The sequence below is a fragment of the Papilio polytes genome, unplaced genomic scaffold (genome assembly GCF_000836215.1).
Source record: "Papilio polytes unplaced genomic scaffold, Ppol_1.0 DF822067.1, whole genome shotgun sequence".
Lineage (NCBI taxonomy): Eukaryota > Metazoa > Arthropoda > Insecta > Lepidoptera > Papilionidae > Papilio > Papilio polytes.
The window spans coordinates 8,716,187-8,742,233 of record NW_013527137.1 but is presented as its reverse complement, the minus strand read 5'-3'; the positions used below and the strand labels follow the sequence as shown (position 1 = coordinate 8,742,233).

At 31.8% G+C, this 26,047-nt stretch overlaps 1 protein-coding gene and 1 long non-coding RNA gene across 2 annotated transcripts in view; one reads left to right on the top strand and one right to left on the bottom strand.

The window, feature by feature from the left end:
* LOC106107228 (protein four-jointed) overlaps positions 1-20,589 on the bottom strand; it is a 34,566-nt gene extending 13,977 nt beyond the window's left edge. The window contains exon 1 of the mRNA XM_013287998.1: positions 20,515-20,589. The gene's annotated coding sequence lies outside the window, so the exon portion shown is untranslated. The remainder of the gene's footprint in view (positions 1-20,514) is intronic.
* The window catches only part of LOC106107232, a 32,765-nt gene extending 12,145 nt beyond the window's left edge, over positions 1-20,620 (top strand). The window contains exon 3 of the long non-coding RNA XR_001225857.1: positions 20,522-20,620. This is a non-coding gene — a long non-coding RNA (uncharacterized LOC106107232). The remainder of the gene's footprint in view (positions 1-20,521) is intronic.
* Positions 20,621-26,047: the final 5,427 nt, after the last annotated feature.

Here is a 26,047-nt window from a genome sequence, read left to right as displayed (position 1 = left end):
AGCAGTAGGACAGAAATTCCATCCCAACTCCGGTATATTGAAATCACCCATAAGCACTACATCGTGACTTGTATCAAAACTCAGAAGAACAATTTATTGTTTTGTTTTCACCCCATTTGTTTCAAACAACTGTATGAAACTGTAACAATATGTCAAAAGTATACGTATTCATAACTTTGCTTTCTAAATCTCCTTTGTTTTTTAAGTTTCATGTGTCAAAAGAGCGCGCGCCCACTTTTGACTAAACTATCGGACAACTGTTTAATCGCTTCCTATGAGCTTATATGGAGGTGCGTACGCTACTGGATTTTAGTTGTGCAACTAAACGGTCGAACTGGCTGCGAAACAATCGACAATCGCACAATAGTTGTGCGACAGTTTAGTCAACAGGGAGCGCTCGCTCTAAAAAGATTTTTAACAAAATATGTATAAGTAGCTGTATGATCGAAGAATGGTTTGGTTGGTATTTCTAAATGTAAATCACAACGTATATATCCTTGTCATTTTTCTGTCATTAGCTGCCAACTATTTTAAGTCGAGCAAAAAACTTGCACGCAATATGTACCAATAACACTCATGTCACGAACTAGACTGTCAAAGAGGACTTTAAGATTATTTTCTAAGTATTTAGTTGCTACTTGTATTATTTAATATACTAAAATAAATTAATATTCATCATACTTATATTATAAATGTTAAAGTTTGGACGTTTGTTACGACGTAAATCCAAAGCGACATAATGGATCTAAATTCAATTTGGCACAGTTGTCGAAGATAATCTGAATTCTTGATTCTGCACTATCAAATATAGTAAATGTTTATTTTTACAATTATTACTAGAATTCGAACATAAATGTAACTAAAATTTAAGGATAATTCCTGCTTAACGACATTAAAAATACAGGATAGTATGAAAGACTTTAAAAAAGATATGTGTCAAGAATGTGGCAAATAGAAATTCATAATATTTGCTTACACATTTTCGTAAAGTTACGTATTTACAATAAACATTACAACGATAATACAATATAAACGATATCTTAACACGACATTGTATACCAAATGTGGCAAATCTCGCAAATTGCTTTAATAAAAAACAAATTTTACGACATCGCCTGATATTCAAGTGTCAATAATAGCCAGTCGGTATTTCCGACGGCCTACAGATATGTATCAATACCGCTTTCGATAAGGTAAATGACATGTGCTTTTAACATCTCAATTTTGTATTCGAATCTTTTTATTTGTGTGTTTTTAAAGATTGAATATTTTATAGTTCTGGTTCGATCGCGAAATATTTTTAACGATCTAAAGCGTAGGACTTCGAATAAGTATAAAGTATTGCTAATCTTGTGTGTGCAGTTCTTTTATTTGTTGGTTTTAAAGGGTATAATTTGGACGAGTTTACATTATGTGACTAATTTCCGTAAACATTATATTAATTATATGAGAATTGTTGCCACTCTTTACTGAAAGTATAGGCATTTACTGAAGGAGTAAAACTCCAAATTTCGAGGTATTGCCGGGACTATCAGATTGTAGTTCGAAAGGCCACCCACTAACCAGTATCCATTTTAGAAATCTTCGATATTTAAGAGCAATAACCCTCTAAAAACTTTCTTTATACTTAAAATTGCATCAGATATGCAAAATTTTGAAGAAGATTTCTGTGTATTTGAAGAAATTCTTACGGCACTGTAATACGTCCTGCGCGGATAACATCTAAAAGTATGTTCCGTGTTACAAAAAAATATATATGGAAGAAGTTAAGAATGTTAACCTCAAAAAACTACTGATGTCTAAAATTAAAAAGTAACAAAACTGAGAGGAAATTAAGGATAAAAGGACAAAAGAAACAAATAAAAGTGTCGTAGAAACTCTTCCTTTAAAATTCAAAAACTACAAAGTTAAAAATTCCTTCGATATTATATTCTTCACTATAACATTATTAACAAAACAGAACATCAAATGTCTCTGAACAATTCAAAACAAAACATTAAATAATACAATACTCGTAAGCGATAATGCCAAGTAAAACAGATACACAATACGGCAAACAGTGCGACAAATCACCAGGGTAGCAGAACAAATATGAGTTGCCAGCAATACTGAGCGTATTAACACTGGGTTATTCAATACAAGCCAAAGTATTGGCAAACTGCGCGTTTACCTAAGGGCTTGAACACAGTAGCGATTACAAAAAGCTATCATATTTTTCTTAACACAAGAGGATAATGATAAATTAAGTAAAGTAAAGACTATATTTATTGTTTTAATATAATGTTACGCGGAGTTTAAAATTGATGGTTTAAATATTATACCAAGTTATTGCGATTATCAAATACTGGACTCAGAGTCTATTGGCACTTTAAGAGCTGTAGTGCAGATTATTTATATCAAATCCTCGATAACATTATAATGAAGGAACAATTGTTTGTTTGTTTATTTGTATAGAAAAAGCTCCGACAGTTAATCGGGGTGGCACTAGGCTATATTTTGAAAAAATTCGCGGGGATGAAGTCTCGTGCAATAGCTTTTATAAAAGTATTCCACAGTAGCTAATTAACTATTTTTATAATTTCAATAATAGATATTTAAGAGCGCGCGCAACTTTAACCAAACTATCGCACAACTGTCTAGTCTCGTTTTGATTCATATGCGTTTATATGGAGGTGCGCATACTTCTCGATCTTTAGCTGTGCAACTAAACATTTGCTGCGAAACAATCAACAGTCACATAACTGTTATGCGATAGTTTAGTCAAAGGTGTGCGCCCGCTGTAAATTATGAAACCAATTTTAAATGTCCTGTCCACTAACTCATGTCATCGTTCGTTATCTTTATAATATGTAGTCCACATGACTGAATAATTATTACAATCATCACTAGTTTTTATACGTAAGGAACAAAAAATATATTTTTATACATTGAGGAATATTTATGAACAAAAAGTTTTTACGTATCGATGTGTACAGGTAGCCGACCCGTGAATAATTAAATTCAAACTTATTCGGGGCGGCTTTTATTTTGACAGATAGTATCTCCGCCATTAAAATGTAATACGTTATACTTCCCTTTTCTGTTGAAATGACATTAGGATATATTTGTTTTTTCATTAATAAACTGTTTAATTCATAGTATACTAGCTGTTGCTTAAGCAGTGTACAGGGAGGAGTGGCAGCGGCTTGTGAAGCGGGTCACTGATACGTGATAACCACGACGAGTCTGTAAAGACTCAAGCGACAAAGAAGAAGAAGAAGCTGTTGCTTACGACTCCGTCCCGGTGGACTTAAAAAAACAATAGTGTGTAGCCTATGTGTTCTTCCAGACTATCCTCTATGCCTTTGCCGAATTTCATCAAGATTCGTTCATCCGTTTAGACTACAAACTTAACAAACTCTCCATTTAAATTTTCGCATTTATAATATTAGTGAGATAAGAAAAGGTTTAGATAAATTCCTATATTAGACATTTTGGTAAGTTTCCTGTCAAAACATGTATATGATATAGACATTAGTCGACCGAGTTTTTCATGACCTTTGAAAAAAAAATGTAATTAAAACGCTAGTATGACTTGACCCTTTGTAGCATTGCTAGAGATTCTCACCGCACGAAGTTGCGTTTCGAACAAGTCAACAATGGAAACGCGATCGGTCAGACCATTTCGGATCATGTTACAGGCTGGCCACATCGTGCGATTAAAGTCTAGATAGAAAAAATATTGTCAGACAAATAAATTATTAACAAAACTCAAGAGCAATAAAAATACGCACTTCTAATTCCTCTTAAGCCGTGTTAGTTTTTTTATAACAGAATTAGTCAGAAATACCAAAAAACTGACATATTACAATTCACAAGTTTCTTATATATGGTTTGCAAGATGTCTTTTACTAGCTTTCGCCCATAACTCCGTCTGCGTGGAAATAAAAACCAAACAATCGTAAGTAGCTTGTGTGTCCTTCCATTCTATCTACATTTGTGCCAAATTTATTCGAGGTCCGTACATCAGGTTAGGCTACAAACTCTATCAAATCCATCTAAACTTTCGCATATTACATTAGCAAGATTTATGTTCTTCAGAACACAACATAAATATAATAATAGTCGTTTATATATTTCTCTTAAATTAAATAATTATTGTTCAAGGTGAAGAGGTTCTTGTTAACAGTTCAAGATATAAAAGAGTAAACTTTTAACTCTACAACGAACCATCAGTATTAAAACAATCGTAAGAGCTTTCCTTTTGTCTTACAAGTCGTATATTGTATTAATTAAATAAAATAACACATTTCTAAACACATAAAAGGAAGGTACCACTTCCTTACAATAAAACGAGCCAATGTTTATGTTTTATGTCGCTACTTTACGATATGAGATAATCGATGTTATAAAATTTATTAAAGTTATTTAATTTCACGTAATTTTTATTACATTAAGCTCGTTTATGAAGTAAGTTATTGAAAAGTGTCGAATATTAAAAGAAACCTGTGTTTATGTTGGTTAATTGAGATACAGCCTGTGCAAAAAACCTAAAAAAAATCTTACTAATATTATAAATGCGAAAGTTTAGATGAATGGACGTTTGTAAGAGTTTGTAGCATAAACGGCTGAACCGAATTTGATGAAATTTGGTACAGGTGTAGAGGATAGTCTGGCAGAACACATAGGATACTTACTTTTGTTTTTTTTTTTTTAATTCCGCGCGGACAGACTCGCTGGCGGAAGCTAGTATTCGATAAACGAATAATTCAACAGTTTCGATTATTCGCAAACCCTATTAACTATTTATTTAAAAAACAATTTTAATTCAATTGTTTTAACAAATATCTTTTAGTGTGCAACTAGCCTTAAGTTTTATGGCTTGCACTTTACAGAAACGCTCGAGATGTCATTCTAGTAACAAAACTACTTTCCACAGCCATCAGGATTCAAACCAGCCTTATCGTGTTACACATAAGTTTCTTTTTGCATCGTAAATTATTGTTAATGACAAAAATAATGCGGTTCAAGTTAGCCGAGGTATTTTGTTTTGCTGTATTAGGTATCAACAATTTGCTGGGACGCAGTGCTTTGACTCTGGCCTATGATAGCAACCTTTTATTACTTTTTGTATTGGACATTTGTCGAATTAGTCTTTAAGTTTAATAGATAATTAAGTAAATCCGAGATTCTTGTTAATTTTTTTATTTATTATAATTTTACAGATATGCATCCATTATTTTGTTAGTAAAATTTGACTTAGTCTAAGTTAGTATTGTACATATAAAATAGATTATATACTTAAACTAGTGCACATGGACATTTACCCAGTGCTTATAGACTGGGCTGTCTATGCGACTCCCAAACACCTCCAGATAGTGTTGCGTTAATGCTTACTCCTTTATCTTAAAATACGTGCGAAACAGTCTTTATGTTTATTATCTGATATAGAATTAAATTCATTTATAGCATACTGTAGATTACACATGATAGATATAACGAGGCACAGGTAAAAAAAGAATGTTTACATAAAAATATTTTGACATCACGATTAACTTGTAGGCATGAAATTTTTTTATTAAAATAAAATACGACTTGCAACGTATTATTTTCAGAGAAACTAAAGCACATAATTACGCAGACGTACGTTACGCAGAATTTAAATTATTAATTCTGCAGCCGTCCCTCACAAAAATACCTTTTTTTCCCACAAAAATGTAATAATACAAAAAAATATTGGCAACGATCTCGTGGCCGATAAGTTACGGCCAACTTTTTAAGAATATAAAAGTACATACGCACATTAGCGCTGCGCCGGTGCCTCACGGCGGTTGAAAAAAAGTAAAAAATTAAAAAAAAGAGGCAAAAGAACACAGGTATACATGTGAGCATGAATGATACCAGGCCTGACGCTTTCGTCTACCGTTAGCATGCTAATTGGGAAATAAAATGTAATTTAAACCAAATAAAATTTATCTTTATAACTTAATTAATTAGGATCATGTTAAGCGAAATAATCGTCATTCGTATTAATTTGCTTTATTTACATTTTGCGACGATTAGCAACCTAATATGACCCAGGAATGTTATTAAGCAAATATGCTTTTATCAAGTTAGTTTTAATCTTTATGAACTATTAACATATTAAGATTTAATAATATCCACAATAATTAGTATAATTTGATCAAAACAATTACTTAAAATATCTTTATTAATGCCAGCTAAATTCTTTAAACGATTTTTATTAAAAATATATTTTTTTAATTCAATACAATTTTATGCACGGATAAATTATTTCGAATCGAATTTACTCATAACTTATCTTGTAAGAAACACAAACTTTTATACACAATCGATTAATAATAAATTCGTTTTGTTGTAAGATTTATTTTGCTGTCCATACACGCTATCTCTGTTAAGAATTTTTGGAATACCGCCTGACGGCGGGCGGCCCGATGTTATCAGCCGTTCTAAATACGACTTCGATCCCTCGACCGCGGCCGACCGGTCCGATAGACGTCTCTATCCACCACCACGCCTGTCCGATGGATACCAGGATATCAGACGTTATAAAAATCCATCATTGTTAAAGTACACTTTATGATGAGACTAACATTCTTATTCGTAAATTTTACGTGTGTTGACGCTGACTTCACTAAAAGTTTGTCGTGTGTAAATATTGCCTTCCCTATTATTTTGTTTGAAAAGGTTGAGACAGAAATATATTTTAACATAAGTGTTGTACCACAGAAATGAACCGATTTTGATGTGATTTATTAGTTGAAAACCGATATAATAGTAGTTCTTTTCTACTTTCTGGCATTTAAAATGCACTGGGATATTTGTATATTAAAAATGTTCTTTGCATTTGAGTTTTTTAATGTTAGTTAATTTTAGAACTTACTTAGTATTCGTACATTATGATTTTACTTGACTATTCTAACATGATGTATGTAAGGAAATAATCGTACAAATATGTTGACGTTTCTAAATGGGTAGGGGATTAATTGACTGATAAGTGATATCAGCACGCTGTCACTTTGAAGAATGACGAAGATTCGAACAATGTAAGGTTCTTTTGCATAATAACATCTTTAAGTGCCTAGGCACTTGAAGGTAGATAACAGGCGAGATAATGCGACCTACAACATTATTAAAATTGCCTTTAATTTGAACCTTGTTGAATGTTAAACAATAAGTATGCATTTTTACTATGAAATTCCACTGCCAAAGCACTTATTAAACATATTAGTGGTTGCATATTGGTCGAAAGTTAAAAGAACACTTTTTGAATTAAAAAATTATTAAACAATGTCATTCATTCCTAGAAAAGGGATATTAAGTTTTCTCTACGCCTATTATTAATATTACTATTTCGGCGAGTAAAGTGATTTGTATCATTGTTTTGAAGGTATATATGTCGAGTACATAACTTGAGTATATAACATCAAAACTCAAGTAGAGTCAAAGACGGTCAAGGAACAAAAACACATGCTTCCGTTCCCAGAGTAACGCTTCCTGTCAGTGACCACAACATGTAACAGTTGCCACCGGATGACACTTGCACAGCGTAAAAAAACTCTAGTACAAATATAACATTACGCATTTTCCACAGGTCACACAAAGGATCGTTAAGTAACACTAAGGGAATATTTAATTATGAATTAACATGATTCCTGTTTTGTAAATCTAATAAACATTCATCCAGGATATCTGTTACATTCATTAAAAGATTGCAGTAATTCCTCCATTAATATTACTATTTTCTCTCTTGAATATGTCTGGCTTTTTGACGTAAAACATCTTGTCTTCTTAAAAAAAAATCACCGCAGTGTCTCGAGTTTGTGACATAGGTAATATAAATGTATGTTTAATTCTCGCGACTTTACACGATACCTAATTTTTATAGACACCTCGACCGCGACCGGTTTAAAATAAAATGAAGAAATAGTGACGCGTTCCGCAATAAAATTTCATTGCCTGTTTGCATTTTACGTCGTTTAAACTTGATTCGAGGTGCTTATTAATGACCGTATATTTTTGCAATTCAATGCCCATTGTATATTTATTGATTATAAATGGCATATGACTTTAGACAAGTTTTGATTTGGACGTCTTCGATTAAAATATGATTGGACCATTAATTATATACAACTTTTTTGTATTTCATTAATGTCGTATTAATTTTTAAATCGACGTTTCGTTTTAGAATATTTTTCCTAAGAGTTTGTTGTTGCTAGATTATATTTCTTTTTAATTAATATACTAATGATACTAAAATTCTAAACCACATAAACATTCTTTATATCCTCATCATTCAAAAACATCACTTCTCACAGAACTAGTTTTTTTAAGCAGTCTTTTTTGGTCTCAAGAACAATTTTTGAAAGATACCCGATCTGGGATGAAGAAAGAGTTACGTCGGATTGGCCCACTAAAACCACCTCGAAGTAGCCTTCCGGAATCTCCGACTTCATCAGTCCTAATTCTAAATGCAACGGAACATATCAGTTCAGCATATAACATTACTCTGTACAAACTATCAAACCCATAATATCACTAAAATATACAAAAATGTTACATGTTATGGATGCTCTAACTTGCAGTTTTTGGCTTGAAATTTATAAACAGAAAAATGTTTGGTTGCACGTCTTTAGATGTTTTGTTACAAAGACGTTTCAGCTTGTTTGACAGGTTGTGAATTAGACGCATAGGTTAAGAAATCAGAGCGAAACGCACCGAAGACTTAGACGGACGCTTTGGTTACGCGGACAAAATCGAATTCCGAATTTTGCCGATCCCCGTTCGAGTCTGTTACAAAAACGGCGACGCATCGTACGTTGTCGCTAATGACGAAGGAATCTCTTTGTATAGGGACCACGGTATTTATTCCCCGAAGGCCCGATCGGGATACAATTAGACGTTTTGTGGTGCTCGAATGACCGATTTTATATTGTTTTTAATTGTTCCAAGTTTTTAGAGATATGTTGGGTTAATTTTGAAAGTTCCAACTGTCTTAGAAGTTGAGGTGCAAGAACGATGTATTCGCAAGAGGGAGCTAGTGGTCGCAATCCCTGAGGCTTGTAACGTGAACGTATGAAAAAGCAGACAAACGAGCTCATTGAGCGGTATTCAAAGGGCCACGGACGTGATAGAAAGTGTGTTGAGCTGCAAAAACAGCTGGTACAATGTGTAAACATTGCTTGTTAAGAAACAATGTATGTAAGATTTAACGACCAAACTCTTTGTAGACCTTTAGTAAGAAACTTACTAGAAAATAAACCTTCTTATTCATGATACTATAAAAAAGTCCCTGATGTAAAACAGCATAATTTATAGTTTAATTTCAAATTTTACAATTCAAAGTTGTGCAAAATTCAAAACGCGTTGATGTCTTTTATATGAGCAAACAAAATAATGTACGCCGTAGCCGTAGAATGCTACTTAATATGGTTTTGAGTTACGAATATAATTAAATGTAGACTGATAACTATTAAACTATCATGTATGGGACAAAGCTTTTAATGTTCATAAATAGCCATATATTTAAAAAAAACAATAGAATTATTAAAGTTTCGCGTAAGTTTCATTGAAAGCTACTATATGCAAGATTCGGTTCAGTGCACGCATCAACTTTTGAACTAGGAACAACTAGTCAATGACACAGAGAAGTGTTTCGTAAGTTCGTAAGCGAGACTCGGCTCCGTTCATGTTACAAGCTTTATTGTTATCATGTTATTTAAGCTGCGGTAATTGATACCCTTACGGTCTATTTTAAGCATGATGACATATTACTTTACACGTAATACAACAAATACATTGACTATAATGTACTGTGTGAACATGACTCTATACACAGGATACGTTAATAAGCAATTCATGAAAATCGCATTTCAAACCACCCTAAGAAGATATATTTCTTTAATTACGTGTGGTATTGATGATATAAATATCAATGTGCCAACGAACGAGATTTAGCCCGCGACTCCGTCCGCGTGAAATTCAAAAGAATAAAATAGACATTGTGTTCTTCCACACTTTATATCTATGCAGTTCCATCCGGATCTCTTCAGTAGTTTAAGCAACAAACTAACAAATATCCATCCATCCAAACTTTCACAAGATATAGTAAGAAGTAATTTTTCTGAAATAAATCTCTCTTTTCTTTACAACAATACCATAATGTGATAGCAAATAACAATCCGTACAAAGATTAATATCTAATTTACGTATACAATTTACTAGTTTTAGTTCGCAATTTATGATACATAAAGAGTTACTTTGCTCCATCTACATTTTTACATCACCGAGCAAAAATATAGCCTTATGGTGATAGTAAATTTAATTTTACTGTTTTACCACCTTGACACGACAATGTTTATGCTACGAAAGTGATAAAATAATACATGCACATTATATCAATTTTATGTTTATATTTGCATTAGTTTTTGCATTCTATTACTAGTTTTCACATTCTATTACTAGTTTGCCCACGACTCTGTCCGCGTGGAATTAATCCTAATCCTCTACATCTATACTAAATTTCATCCACATCAGTTCAGCCGTTTAGGCTACAAGCTCTAACCATCCATCTAAACTTTCGCATTTATAACATTACTATGATTGGTATTGGTTGTAAGGTAAATGTTCTATTATTTAATTTCTAGATATTGGTAATGTTTAATTATGAATGAATGTATTGTTTTTATCAACACTTAATTTAATGTATTAAAGACTTTTGATGTACATCAAATATGTAACATATTTTGTTTCTAATACAAATGTTTACATCCTGTTTTGTACATGATTTACTGAAATTGTAACAATTGAAAATATATAAATACATTTTGACATCTGTCAACAACATTAAATAAAGTGTACTCAATGTTGCGCGAAGGTTGATTAATGTAAACAAGTGTAAAAAAAATAAATCAACTTGGGCGCCATTTTGAAATCAGGTCTCTAATGGAACACACGCATACGTATAATATTGACAAATTTCTTCGCTTAATTTGTTTAAAAGCAAAAAGGAAATGTTGTTTAAATAATAAAAAATACTGATAGAACTGGACAAATTTGTGACAAATTTATTGGTCACCGCTGTAAGTGGTCGGACCGGTCTGGAGCACAATAAGCTTAGAGTTTAATATTGAAATTTGATCGGACATATGAATAAAAATTTATATCGTGACTTGTCTTTGGAATATATTTATATTTGACTACTAAATTTAAAATATTAAACTTTACAACCTTTTTATATCATATTTGAAAATACTAAAATCTTAGTTTCCTATCTGTAGTTTTAAATTCAAACCGTCAATTGACTTTTATCTTTTAAAAAAACATTTTTCATTTATAAAAGCGTAGTAAATTAAATCTATATCTATTATGCCAAGTAAACGTTAGTATATCGAATTCTCACTTACGCTTGTGTATTTAAAAATTAGCATTTTTATCTAGAGAAATTAAAGTTACGAACAAACCGAAATTACTTCAACGTATAAACAAATCGGATACAACTCATTGGTGAACGAACATGATCATAAACTAGCCGATACGCCGTCTGTTCGATTAGAATAATCAAATTAAGAGAAATTATAAACCATTCGAACGAAGCTGCGCTTATCGATCGTTAGGGTTGCCACATAGAAATACATTTTATTAAAAAAGTATATATCACATGTGTATAAAATGTGATGTAGTAGCGTAAGGAGGTGTAGTTTCAAACTGTGCCGGACCCAGATTAGGGCAAAGAACAGGAATATGATTATTGAATATAGAACTAAGACGTTTACAACTAGTAACAATTTTCAACGAAATTGCAATGTCTATATAAACTGTACTGTTTTTATAACGTTATTTCTTCACATATGTATAAAGTTTTATCAAGCAGTATAAATCAAGAACAAAACAAGTGCGGTAGCCGCATTGTACCAAAGAACTTACTAAACTTTGGATTGACACAAACTTTTTGGCAATATACAATTTGTAACAACCCTAAAAAAAAAAAATTAGCAAGCCAGTATTATAACGCTAAAACAACAAAAGATTTTAATGTCTTAATTACCACTGGCTTTACTACCTGATCTTTTATAATTTGCGTAATAAAAACGTCTAAATAATTCTCTGTGAAATTCTAGCCACTTAACCTATGGAAATTAAAAAAAAACGCTCAATCACTGCATAGATTATATATTTTTATGACAGTTGTTTCGCGCCGAAAAAAACATGTTTGTTTATTTTTTAATTTCCATTTCGTGTTGGCGAGTTGTTAATGAGGTTAGCAACACGGCGTTTTGAAATTTTATTGATCTATAGAGCGATGTTTGTAAAATGTAAATTTGTATACCTTTTAATGTATTATTCAAACATTGGTAGCGCAATATCTGTTGGTATTTACTTATCGCTAATTACGACTTATGATACAGGATTTTAGTTACGCTTTCAAAATATCAACATATTTATAATTACCATATCTTTATCTATGACTTTGTTTATGTTATAGTGAAATTAAAGTTTCGATATAACATCAAGAATAACAACACCGGTAGAGGTAGACCTAGAAAGAGATGGACGGATTGCGTGAAAGATGACATGATCAAGGAGGATGTGATGACTGAGATGACGGTTCATAACGTTATTTGGAGGACGGAAACCCGCGCGCCGACACTACGGGGTTAGGTAGGGAAGATGATGAAAGTTTCGATCTACGGAATATTTTTTACGCTATTTGACTTCAATTATATTGTACAAGAATTTTCGTATAATCCACGTCGTAAGTCACCGGAAGATGTGTTCATGTTTTATAACATTATGTCCAGTTATCTCATTTCATATTCACGTTATTCAATTACTAATTAATATGCGGTATTTGCATCGAAACATTTTAATTTTTTTATAACTTATTACCGTACTCTATAACTTTAAAGCTTAATGGTTTGTTTTAGGAGTTACGGTACAACGTAAAAACTGACAATACAACATTCGAAAAACATGTACAAAATTTACTTCTTGAAAAAAAAAAAGTAGAGGGATAGAGAGGACACGCCTGAGATATTTCTTGCAAATGTCGATGCACATTTTATATAGTTAATGGGTAACTTATTTTTAGTAAATAAAAAAGAAATAATTTATTTTGATGTTATAACAAAAGGTTTCCAATTACATTTGTTCTAGATTATTTCATGACTTGTACTATATAATGTCAAAGTTCCGTGGGAATGAGTACATAGTGAACTCAAGAGCGCATTGTCGTTGTAAAAAATGGAGTCATAACAATAAAGGAATGGTTGAACTTCGTGATAACTGACCAGGGCTTGAAATTGCGGGGTCACGAGCTTGTCACACGGTAGATGGAGCCACACGCTTTATCCCGGTCATCCTATATTTTAGAGTTCCCTAATACAAAAAAAAACAAGTCTATTTCAAATTCTATAAAATAATAATAAACAAAATTTGTTGTCAAAAATTAAAATCTTTCTCACTTATTTGTCTATTTCTCTCGGAATGTATTGTGATATTTTACAACTAGTCAACCTTATTCTACTTAGCTCAGCTTAGCTTTCGCACGCGACTCCACTGCGTGGAATTAAAAAGAATTAAAGGTAAGTAGCCCAAGGGTTCTTCAAGACTAACTAGATCTGTGCTAAATATCATCGTGATCCGTTCAGCTGTTTACAAACTCTAACAAACATCCATCCATCGAAACTTTCGCATTTATATTAGTAAGATACGTTAAAGTATATGCTGTCAATTATTTAATCAAACAAAATTTGTTTTAAATTTTCTTTGACGTAAACAAAATTTGTAACTAAAGTTGTAATTCAAAGCATCCTGGAATAAAACCAGACCCGAGCTTGACCGTGTTTTTAAATTACAATAACCCTTTGACATCGATACGGTCAATTCGATACGAACAAAAACATTTACATTCTTTTAAATTCATAACGCTCTATAACATCTGAAAAAAGTAACTTAAATATACGAAATGAATTAATTTCTTGTTGTTTTAATAGATATCTAGTTGGTTCAGTTTTAGAATTTTTATCGGTCTATTGGATAAAGATAATATGTCGTTTGTTTCGTATATAATCAGCATGTAATATTATCAATTTAATGATTTTCTAAAAACCAATGGGACGATATCTAGTCTATTGGATACTAAAAAGCAAGGGTCATAAAAATATCGCATTTTTATGCTAAGTTCGCGTGAATCGCGTCAAATAACATTAATAAAATTCCCATCACATAACTTATAAGTGAAAATAAAAGTCACTAGACCCTGCAAAGATTAAAACAAAGCAAAGGACAACAACCTAATTACTAATGTAAAGTACATTGTGAACTATGTTATTGACTAACTGTGTATTCAGCGACTTTGTTATTTTCCCTGACAACTTAATTAGGCAAATTACGAACATACGACGTTCACGATTGTTCGGTAACAGCTATATACTACTAGAATATTTTAGTTTCATAAAAGGTACTAAATTAGCAAAGCTAAATTGAACATTTTCAATAAAACAACAAACCCACAGTATTGCAAGGGTGTTAAATTATTCGCGTGCAAATTATGATTAAAAAAAAACGTTAACAAAACTCGACAACATGTCGCTCTTTTGTCTCTATATGTCCGAATTCTCTTTCCTTTTGTCGTGTAAAATAAAAACAATGACGAAGAATTTATGATGTAAAAGTGAGAGGCAGTGAATATCAATGAGATCGGTTTTGGAAATGTTAGGATCACTTGCAAGTGACGTTAGGTCACGACTCGGCTTTGTAATTGACAGATATTATATCTTTGACTTGACCGGTTTGACAAAAGCTGACACCTGTATCGTTAGTTCAAATAATATATAATTAACTAACAAGATAAACGGATTTCTGTACTATTAAAAATGTTGAATTGAATATTTATGTGGAAAAATAAGAAATGAATGATGGAAATGTTCCGAGCAATTTTTAACTACCACTTGAAGTCATGTTAGATACTATAAACATAGTATACAGTTGTACATAGACACAAATAAACACATTTCTTGTAATTGATTCCTTTAATCTGACAAATATACCGGAAACAAAACAAATTAGAATCACCCTAAGCTCACAAGAGGCGTGACAAACGAAATCAACGAACGCGTTGACAAATGCATTCACTCCCAGCGCACTTTCCCATTTCCTATAAAACGTATGAGCGACCGATTACTATTGTCGAAATACCATTATCTACATTCTGTGAAAAATTGCTCTTAAGATATGACAATACGACTATCCGGGTCATAGAATCTTAAAACAAAAGAAACAACATGTTTTGTTAGACAATACGATACTTGCAATTGTCAAAGAATTTCATGATACAGTCTCAATGACAAATTGATCAAAATTTCAAGATATATTTCTTAAGATTCGAGTTTACCAACCAACCTAAACTTGTCTCTACAAGGGAGAACCCGAAATTTAATTTGCCATGCATCTCTATTAGCAGACATATCTGAATTCATTCTCTTAAGTGTATCCTCTTTCGTACAATCCTTACATTTCTTCAATGTTCTAAATTTGTTGTCATAACCCAATCTTAATACTTTCTTGTTTATGGAATAATACATAAAATGTTTTTCTTGTGAGCGTTATGTACGCCTGTTATCTATTAGTTCTTCTGCTTTTTCGTTTTTCCTTGTCTTTTAATTTCCTTGTACATTTAATTTGATTGTAAACTTTGAACTTGCAATTATTGTACCTTTCCAAAAAGTAAATAAAAAAAAATCTGTACAAATGTCAAACAGTCATAAACTAAAAAAAAATCAAAACCTTCACGCAATTCAACGCAAATCTATTTTACACGGTACAAAAAACATGAAGTGGTTAGCTAAAGCCATGTTTTTATAATGTCGTGTCTTAGCAAATTGTTGTGTTGACAAGTTGAAGGAATGCATGAGCTGTCTATAGATAAAGCTGCTCAGTAGCCTTTCAACAAGACCTCGCTTCATTTGCTACCTAATTGTACTTATTTATTGGAGCGCAATACGAATAATCTAACAAGCTCTCGAGTTTGTATCTATTTAAAAAATCGATTATAAAATTTTTGGTTCAAATAAAAAATGAAATCAGTACGTCATCATCTCCCTTGCTTTATCCTACTAAAAAATGAATTAGTACATGATTTATTCTTATAAACTATACGTGTTTGTGCTCAGATAGAACGATATAAATTGAACTAGCTACTAAATGGTCAATAATTCGTATGTACCTTTTAAAAACTTACGCTCTATAGTAAAACATTATTAATAGTATACATTACACCGTGAACTTTGACAAAGGTCTAATATTAGCTACGCTTAATTTTAGGTTAATGCCACATTTAATCCGAAACCTTTCTGTTAAATAAAATAAAAGAATTATCAATCAAATAAAGTAGCCGAACCTCTTTTCCATTCAATTGACATTACTAATCTGACGTCCGCCATTTTTTAATTTGACATTAGCTAAATGTCAAATTTGACAATCAACATAGTTCTGCGCTTAGCTTTGCTTTTAATTTATAGCGGGGCAAGCGCAAAATGGCGCAATAGGCGTGATTAATGACTGCATAATCGAAAGTTTTTGTTTTGCTCAGTCTCGAGAATGTGTTACGGTCGCCTCATACCAGGGCAAAAAATATCAAAGATACGTATGGAAATTGATGAAACCCTAAATATACGAGAGTTCAAAGTTTTATAATTAAATGAAAGATTTCTTTACTTATGAAAATATAGACAACCTAATTTTTTTATTAACATTGATTATGTTGTCAAAAATCTAAATACATTTTATATGATTAAATTTTTAAACGTTTTGTTCTCTAAACATTCTCATTTTTTTTTTCATTTTCGTCTTTATATTTGTATTTGGAATATATTTTTTTTTAATTTCAGCCAGAATTCCATCAATAAAGATTTGAAAAAATATTCTCTCTCGTCTGGTACATTCAATAAATAGAAATAATACATGCAATACTGCATTAAGCAATATGTAAATGAACGTTTAGAAAGTAGAAATATAATTACAAAGTTTAACATAATATAACAACGATCGTAGACCATTAATATAAATTATAACTTTATAGGTTAATGTAAACATTTTTATACGGAATGGTAACCATCAATTTAGTTGCGTTGGGTACATTTCGTGACTATTAATTGACATCCTTTTCATTCCTATTGAGAAAAAATAGGATAGCAATATATTTTCGTACGTTATGATAATAGAAACTCACTAAATCTATATTTATAAAATAAGTGGTATAATATTTGTGTTTTATTTTTTTAATATCTATTCATGTTGTATTTATAACATACTAGCTTTCGCCTACGACTCCGTCCGCGTGGAATTAAAAAAAAAACAAAACATAAAAGAGTAGCCTATGTGTTCTTTCAGACTATCTCTTCTACATCTTCCTCAAATCCTTCGAGTTGTTTAAGCTACAAACTCTAACAAACATCCATCCATCTAAAATTTCGCATTTATAATATTAGTATGAAATATGATTTTTTTTAATACGTGACTATATCATTACGTCCATAGATGTTGGCAACACTGCTAATAGGAAAACCAACAATAGTTTATTAATGATGCTGTTTTATTGTTCATTATTTAGTTGATAATTAACTACTGTCCGTTTGTCCGGAACTATATTAACTTGATGAATTAAATTCATTTGTATTTAGTTTATTCATCCCGGATACGTAATCATATTTGTGTTGAACAACTAGTGTTGTTCATACATTGATAATCAAAGTTTAAAAAAAAATACTTCTGTCCAATCACAAATAATCTATACTATACTGACATAATAAAGCGTAAACACACATTACTTCTTGGCGTAGGATGTCAACAATCACAGCAGATATTTAAATAATTCTTTCTTAATTAAAAACCCTACACTTACAACACGCTTTAGGCTATACATTTTCACCTCATTGAACTAAGGTGGTAAAAAATTACAAAAAATATTTAATGTGGGAAAGGGACCATAAACTACAAATTGCCAACAAGCAAGGTTGTTATGGTAACGATAATTTTTATATTTGCAATTGAAAATTTGACAAATGTTAACGTTGAAATATTTTTCTTATAATTTCATGCTGATGAAGCCGCACGGGAACAGTTAGTTTGAACTAAACAGATTCATTTGTTTCAGAACACCTTTCCAAATACGTTAAAACTCCATTCAAAGAAAGCGCACTGAAAACAGAATCAGGTCGCCCTAACCATTTTCTCATTTGTATTTATTTTCCCTATCCATTACAATTGTGGTGTGAATCGGTTCCCGTGAGCCAGCTGAGTACCACGGTAATGGGTTACGCTAAACACATAGCTTGTTTTACTATCAACTGACATTTATATCTATTAGGCAACGAAATATCGTTTGGTTTTCGTGTTCGTTGCGAGCGTCCCTTATCTTGTCGCTTCTACAGTTTATGTTAATCTTACAACTTCTGTTTACTTCGGATCAAGAAACTTTATATCGTTCGTTTTATTGATCTGTTCTGTTCGACATTGTTTTACAAGTTTGTTTTTAATTACCTGATTTATTCCGTTTTTAATTTATTGTTAGTGACATATGCTTGCGTTTTATTAAATATTTTTACCAAATTTGAATTACTGTAATCGTTGAAATTATATTGAAAAATATAAATAAAACAGCTATACCAAAATCAATAGACGTTTTTCTTTATATATCTAATTGTTTTTCGGTTAGCTAGTCATGTCTTGATCATTCAATCCATTCATTCGTGAATGAATGGATGAAATTTTATAGCTTATTTTGATTCACGTCCACATATCCGGTCGACCTCAAACTTTGTACAGATGCTTCAACGGTAACTCAATTAAAAACCCCTTCAATTTGTTCTCCGCTTAATCTTATTGACTTTGAACATATGTGTTTAACATTTCTATTGACTTGATCTTTTATTTCACAAGTAGATGTACGAATAAGTAAATCTATTTTTGAATGTAAATCAAAGATGATGAAATTCTCAATTGCTTCAAAGAAACATTTACAAGCTCGTTTCCTCAATCAAAACACTATCGCCGACGTTTCATCTATTTAAACATAGATCTAAAAATTCTTACTAAAAATACATCCATTTTCTAATAGACATAAACCTTACAATCTTCTGACACAAAAACGTTAGGTATTTTATCGTGACAAGATCCGTCAGATTCCCTACATGGTGTTAAAAGAAACGAAGATCGCTCAAGTCCACATCTCGAGCTATCTACAGTTAAAGTATAAAGTATTGAAAATTGAACCACTCCATGTGACGATGCTAACAAAGTAAACAACATAATTAAACTGGCGAGAAGGCGTGTAGATACTATCTAGCGACTTGTTATAAGGCATATGCAGTGAGCAATTAATTAAAATTAATTCGTTAATAAAATCCACCTACTGTTAAAGAAAACGGCGATCCCTCAGTGTTAATAAATAAATTATTGCCGGCTCGGATTGAGAGATCAATTTGCATAATTATAGATATGTATTACATAACATAGAATGTCTGTTATCTCTAGAAGTGTTAGATGACACTTCTGACTACAAATTTACACTTAAAATACTAAAATATTCAGATAACAACCTGTTTAGTTTTATATTGTAGCATGCGTTCTGATCGTGTTTTTTTACAGCACCTTTAAAGATAGTTTCAAATACATAGATCTAACACTTGAAATGGGTTTCTCATCGTATTTGCATCAAACTCCATTATTTAGTTAATAACATGGTCATTGCAGTACTAGCCTGTATTTACAAAGACCGAATGTCATACTTCGTCTAAAAACTTTATGAATGAGTCATTTCTATAACCTACGTATATTCTGTGTTATATTTATTGTATACTAGATTGCGCCCGCGACTCCGTCTGCGTGGTATTAAAAAAAGTAAGCAAAAGTAAGTAGCCCATGTCTTCTTCCAGACAATGCTTTACATCTATGCCAAATTTCATCGCAGTCAGCAGTTTAGGCTAGAAACTCTAACAAACATCCATCTAAACTTTCGCATTTATAATATTAGTAAGAAGTAAGATTACGAAACATGTTTGGTGTCAGTTCTTAATATAATACAAATTAAAAACTTCGAATTTGAGTTGTCTCATATAAAAAGTTCGTAAAACCATAGTATTGATTTCAAATGTTTTCCGTGTCCGAAGTTAACTTAAGTTTTCAATTTGTTCACAACATTAATTGTAATTTTATATGTGTAAATAAGTGTATTCAAAGTAAAGAATTTCATGTAATGGCAATTAATTTTATAAAACACGCACATCTTTCAAGATTAAGTCAACATTAATTAATAACAATTGACTATAAAGTCAATTTTTATTTGTCTACACTACGAGTTATAAATAAAAACTTATTGACATCTTTACGATATTAGAGTACAACTACTGTTTAACAATTCGTTTAATATTAAAAACAAATAACTAATTGGCTATAGAATTTGTATTTTATACACTAATAAATAACACAACACAAACGGAATAAAAAATAACAAACCTTTAAGAATTCCAACGATAAATTATTGAAAGACGACTCGAAATCCCAGTTTACAAAATCACAAAGATATATCACATAACACAATACTTCTAATATTTGTCTATTATTTTACGCACTCTTAGTATACAGTTATAAACTTAATTCTGTTAACTTATGAAAATTTGATAAACACTTTCGTCGCGCAAAAATGCTAATGATGTTGATAAAAAAATTTGAACAATATTGTTCGTTCCGCTTTTTACGGAAACGTGGACAACCGACAACGTCCCGTAAAAGACTGACGGATCTAAAAACATGTACCTTGAATAAGAGCTATACCTGCTTCTCTCCAACGGAGGTATTTCAGTTTATTAGAGCGGGACAGCAACAATGGCATGCATTATGGTACTCTGTCTCGTTGGACTTTTTTCCGATGATTTCTTTGAACGATTCAGTGTTAGGATCTATACGATCTATAGATCGTTATACCGAGCCCCGTGAGTTATGCCTCCGTACATTGATTCATTGATACGCTGTGGCCGCTATGAAATTATTGTATTTGCTTTTAATTCTATCAAATTTGATGAGGCCCTGTTATGAATGTCTTCAACTTGAACACGCCTACGACTTAATCGGAACTCAATAACTTAGATACAGAATGGTTTGCGATAGATGATTTAAATATTCGATTTCAATTGTTTTAGATGGCATAGTCCTTTGTAATATTTATTTATGGTTATTGTTTTAAGTTCTAGCGATGTTTATGTTGTTTTATTTAGAATTATTATATCACTTGTTCTATAATTTGTTATTTAATCTAAACAATTATTTTATGTGTACTTAAAAACTCATTATTCAAATACTTAACTTTAATTTAATTGCAATAAACCTTAATTTTTAAAACTATTTAGGAGATGAGATCCGAAAGTTTAAGAGCTTTTACGCTGCAATTTTTCAGAATAACTTATTGTCAACTTAACTCCTTTAGAAATTTACACCAAAATTATCTATGTTAAATCACATAGTTTTGAAACATCGAAAAATGTCTAAAGCAAGCGTAGTTCATCATCAACTTACCTTAATCCCTTACAGAGGGTCGGCACAGTATGTGCTGCTCTTTCATACATCTCTATCAGCCGTCATATCTGAATCCACTCCCTTTTTAAGCATGTCCTCTTTCACACAATCCATCCATAATTTACCCGAAGTTCTTACGGTGAGGGAAAACATCGTGATGCAACCTGCACATATCGGCGAAGAAATTCAAAGATATGTGTAAAGTCCACTCGCAGTGGGTCAGCGTAGTTATGGCCTAGTCACCTCTTACTTGGGGTAGGCTCAGAACTCCTCAAAGGGGACGTATAGTGAGCTGGTGATGATGATGATCCATACTTTCTTCGGTCTTCCTCTACCTTTGTAGCCATCCACATTAAAGCATGCGTAGTTACGGTTAATAATAAATTATTTATAGGTATAACGTATGATATATGCCAATTTCAAATGAATATCATTAAAGATAAGTTTCATTGCCCACACGTATTTAATTAGGGAAGTGCTTGTATTACTAAAGCTCTTAGTTTTACATTTTATTGCTAGTAAAATGAATTTTATAGAGACGCCTTTCTCAATGTTAAGTGATCTGAAGTTAATGCCCTTTGTAATAAGGCATCAAGTTAAAGACCTAATATTATTATATAAATATTATTTTATTATGATATAAAGTTATGTATTCGATATATCGCGTTGGTATCGTTATTGTTTCCGATTTATATAATTTATGTTTTATTATGTTTTGTATTTGTTTATTATATTATGAAAACACTTCTACCTAAAGGTCTTAAGTAGCTATAAAAAATCACGTAAGTAAATATTTTTTTTGTACTCTTGAACTTACTTTTTGGCTGATTATAAGATCATTAAGTGGTCAACTTACTGACCAATTATCAACTTTGAGAGAGGCAGTTAATCTTTACAAGATGCTTTAATAGGCTGTTACTTAACTTTAAAACATCTCTCGAAGCTTAGGCATCAAACTTTACTTAACATCAAATGTATGTTATTAATTATTAAAAATGTACTAATCAAGACTATTTGTTAGTGATTAATTATAATAAATGTTTTCTTTCACATATTTATATTATCTTCGTTAACTAGAAGGAATTTAAAAAACGTCTTAGCCGTGGAAGCGATGGTTCACTGCATACTACAAGTTTTTACACATTCCTTGTTATTTGCCGCTAAGAAGCGCCCTCTACAGCATTTTTAGACAACCTGAGAAATGTCCTTATGTAATGGTATAATACAAAAAGTGGATAATGTAAATTTTATGCTCGGAACTCGTTCTATGAATAGGGCAATAAATTTTGTTACGTATTGCCTCTATTTTTAACATATCTTTTTGTTTTGATTCTTGATAGACTGTAATTGATGTTAATTGAAGTGGTATTTAGAAAATTATGAAGGTATTTTAAAGGGAATTATATCAAGGAATGCTTTAGTTGTATTGAACTACTATTAAACTTAGTTTCAAATATTAACTACTAGCTTTCGCCTGCGACTCTGACCCCATGAAAATAAAAAGTGACTAACCTACGTGTTCTTCCAGACTATCCTCTACAACTATACCAAATTTCATCGAGATCCGTTCTGCAGTTTAGGCTACAAACTCTAACAAACATCCATCCACCTAACATTTCACATTTATAATATTGTAAAGTATAAAGTATGATATTTTAATGTATTCCTTATTCTATCCACTCGTTTCTAGTAGTAATGGATGTTTATAGAAACCTTTTCACTACTAATATCGGATACATCTTTGCTTAAATAATATGTAAAAAAACAATCGGTCATTACATTATTTTATTAATTGTGTATAAAGAACGGAAATTCCCAACATAAGTGTAAAATTATTTGCCAGATTGTTTAGCTGTAGAAATATTATTCTGGTTGTTCGAATCAATTTTTTTTTCCCTATCTTGTTGGTGTAAGAAATAAATTTTAATAGCGCGACGTCTCAAGTGTTATTCTGTTGATGTACGGACAGACGGATAGTCGCATACTAAACGTTTTAATAGCATTTATTATTTGTAATGCAACTAACATAGAAAATCTATTAGGTATTTTTAAACCTTACTATTAATTTTATAAATGCGAAAGTTTGGATGGAGAGATAGAGATGCTTGTTAGAGTTTGAAGCCTAAACTGCTAAACGGATGTAAATATAGATAAATGCTTGGAAGGACACAGGCTACTAGCTTTTGTTTTTTAATTCCACGTGGACGGAGTCTTTGGCGGAATCTAGTTCATTGATGAATTAAGAAGAAAGAAAATATTATTTTACTTGATAATTCTAAGATACAATTAAGGGCGTCCACCACGTAATAGCCATAATAATAATCAAATACCGTTTAGAAATCGTTATTAAATGGGAACGTGTGATTGGATGACTTTTTTAACATATTACGATACATTGCTACAAAAATTTTCATTGTTATAATTTAAAGATTTTATAGTGTGCAGAGCCAATGAGATGTGACTTCTAAAGTTTGAAGGTGAAGACCATAAACGATTCGCGCAGTATTCTGCATTTCTGAATTCCGGGAAGTACCGCATTGTTATTTGCAGGCTGTCTCACACAACTTGCACTTGAAATAAAACAATAAGAAACTTTAAACGCAAAAAAATGTCGACAAATAACTATCGAATGTATCGCAAATATGTATCTTTTAAAGTTAACTTACCTTTTGTAGCAGGTTAGAGTTCATCGATACTAATGTTCTGTGGCACTCAGAGTCATTATGTGATCACTTAAGTCCATTAGAATATTTAGGTTAGGTATTAGAGATATACTGATAATTTTTTGCTATTAAAATTAGGGAAAAAAAATACAGTCCTGCAAAATCTTTTAAAAAATGGTTGTCTGACTAAGCGTATAGAAATTTCAAGATATATGGCTTATTGTCATCCTCCAAAGAAACCGTCTCAGATGCACAGCAGCTGTTACCTTTCAAAAAAATAATTTACAACTGATTGACATAATAAATTCATTATTAATGAATGTATACGTCCATTATTCTGTTAATTTCCATCAGCATACATATATCACGTAACTTTCATTAAAATTCCCTTCAATGAAATATATTAATGTCCCGAAAAGCCAAACAGTGTTCCACAATACACCACCCGCCACGGACTTTTTTATTTATTTTCCAAATCTAATTATATCAGTGAATCGGAAATTCGCGATAGTGATTGATGAACAAGGCGGCGTGCACACTAACGTCAAATTAAATCTAAATTAAAATTAGTAACACCTTTAATTATTAAGAAAAAAACGTCTTCGACATGTAGAAGCCTACTTACGAAATGGCTCTTGGTTCTTGGTTCAGAGTGTTATGTTCTTCTAGTCGTTATTCAGGTAAGCATGGTATACTCCTATTTTAAGGCTTCCTAGGCTTAGTCAATAACGCTAGTCCACTGCTGGTTTGTTGCCTTCATCTTTAAATATGGGCATATTTAAGTATGGGCTGATATGGTTTTTTTTTTCTACACAATTTAACTCTATTATTCCTCTGCAATCGAACAAATTTTTCCTAAAATAACATTACCATATACAGAAAGTTCTTACAACTTTTGTTAACTCAACACTATCTGCGGTTTGAAAGTTATAACTTTATATCAGTATCGCAATCGCTGCCGACCCGCTGTGTCGCTCACCTTGAAGTTTATTGTCTAGTCTAGTCCATTCAAACGTTACCTCACAAAGTCTGGTCTTAAATCCGGCATACTTCTAGGTCATACGTGCACTAAAATTATAACACCGCAACAGTGTATTAAAATGTGTCAGTTCGGATTTTGAATGAACATTTGATTCGCGCTTATTTCTAAGAAAAAAATTCTTTATATTTCAAACGGAATCGTATTTAATGTGGGCGAATATGAAAATGATTATAAGTGCAATAAAACCTGTATTTTTTCCAGATTGTTTTGTTGCCTAAAATTACTTCTAATTGCTATACTTGTTATTGAAAAACCATCGTATTTTAAAGACGAAATACAAATTATTCGATCTGCATATACCTTTATCCAGCCAGGTGTGAAATCCATCATAAGGCAACAATGTTAATTTGACAACACCGCAAGAGGTGCCCGCCCCGCGCCCCGCGCCCTCCACCCGCCCCCGGGCACTGATTATGCCGCCTCAGTTTGGCAAAATTTAAAACGACCTGAAAAACCTTACGCGAGATAGAATCTCGGTTGATGAACTTCGGTACCTCGGCGACTGTCTCCGGATTTTTGGCACGAGATTAAAGTTTAAATAATAAATTTTTGTCGAATTTAATTCGCTTCTAATTTATCTAATGCTTTAAAAATTATGGTGAACCTGATAAAATTAAACAAATAAGTTATTTCGTTGCTAAAATACATTAAATGTCTATAAAATATTTTCAACTTTAATCTGTCTATAAGCGAGCGTTCGCACGGACGCGAAAACGCTAGGCGGTAACTATGTGTCAAAATAGAACGTATGGGATTGTATGAAGCTGTTCAT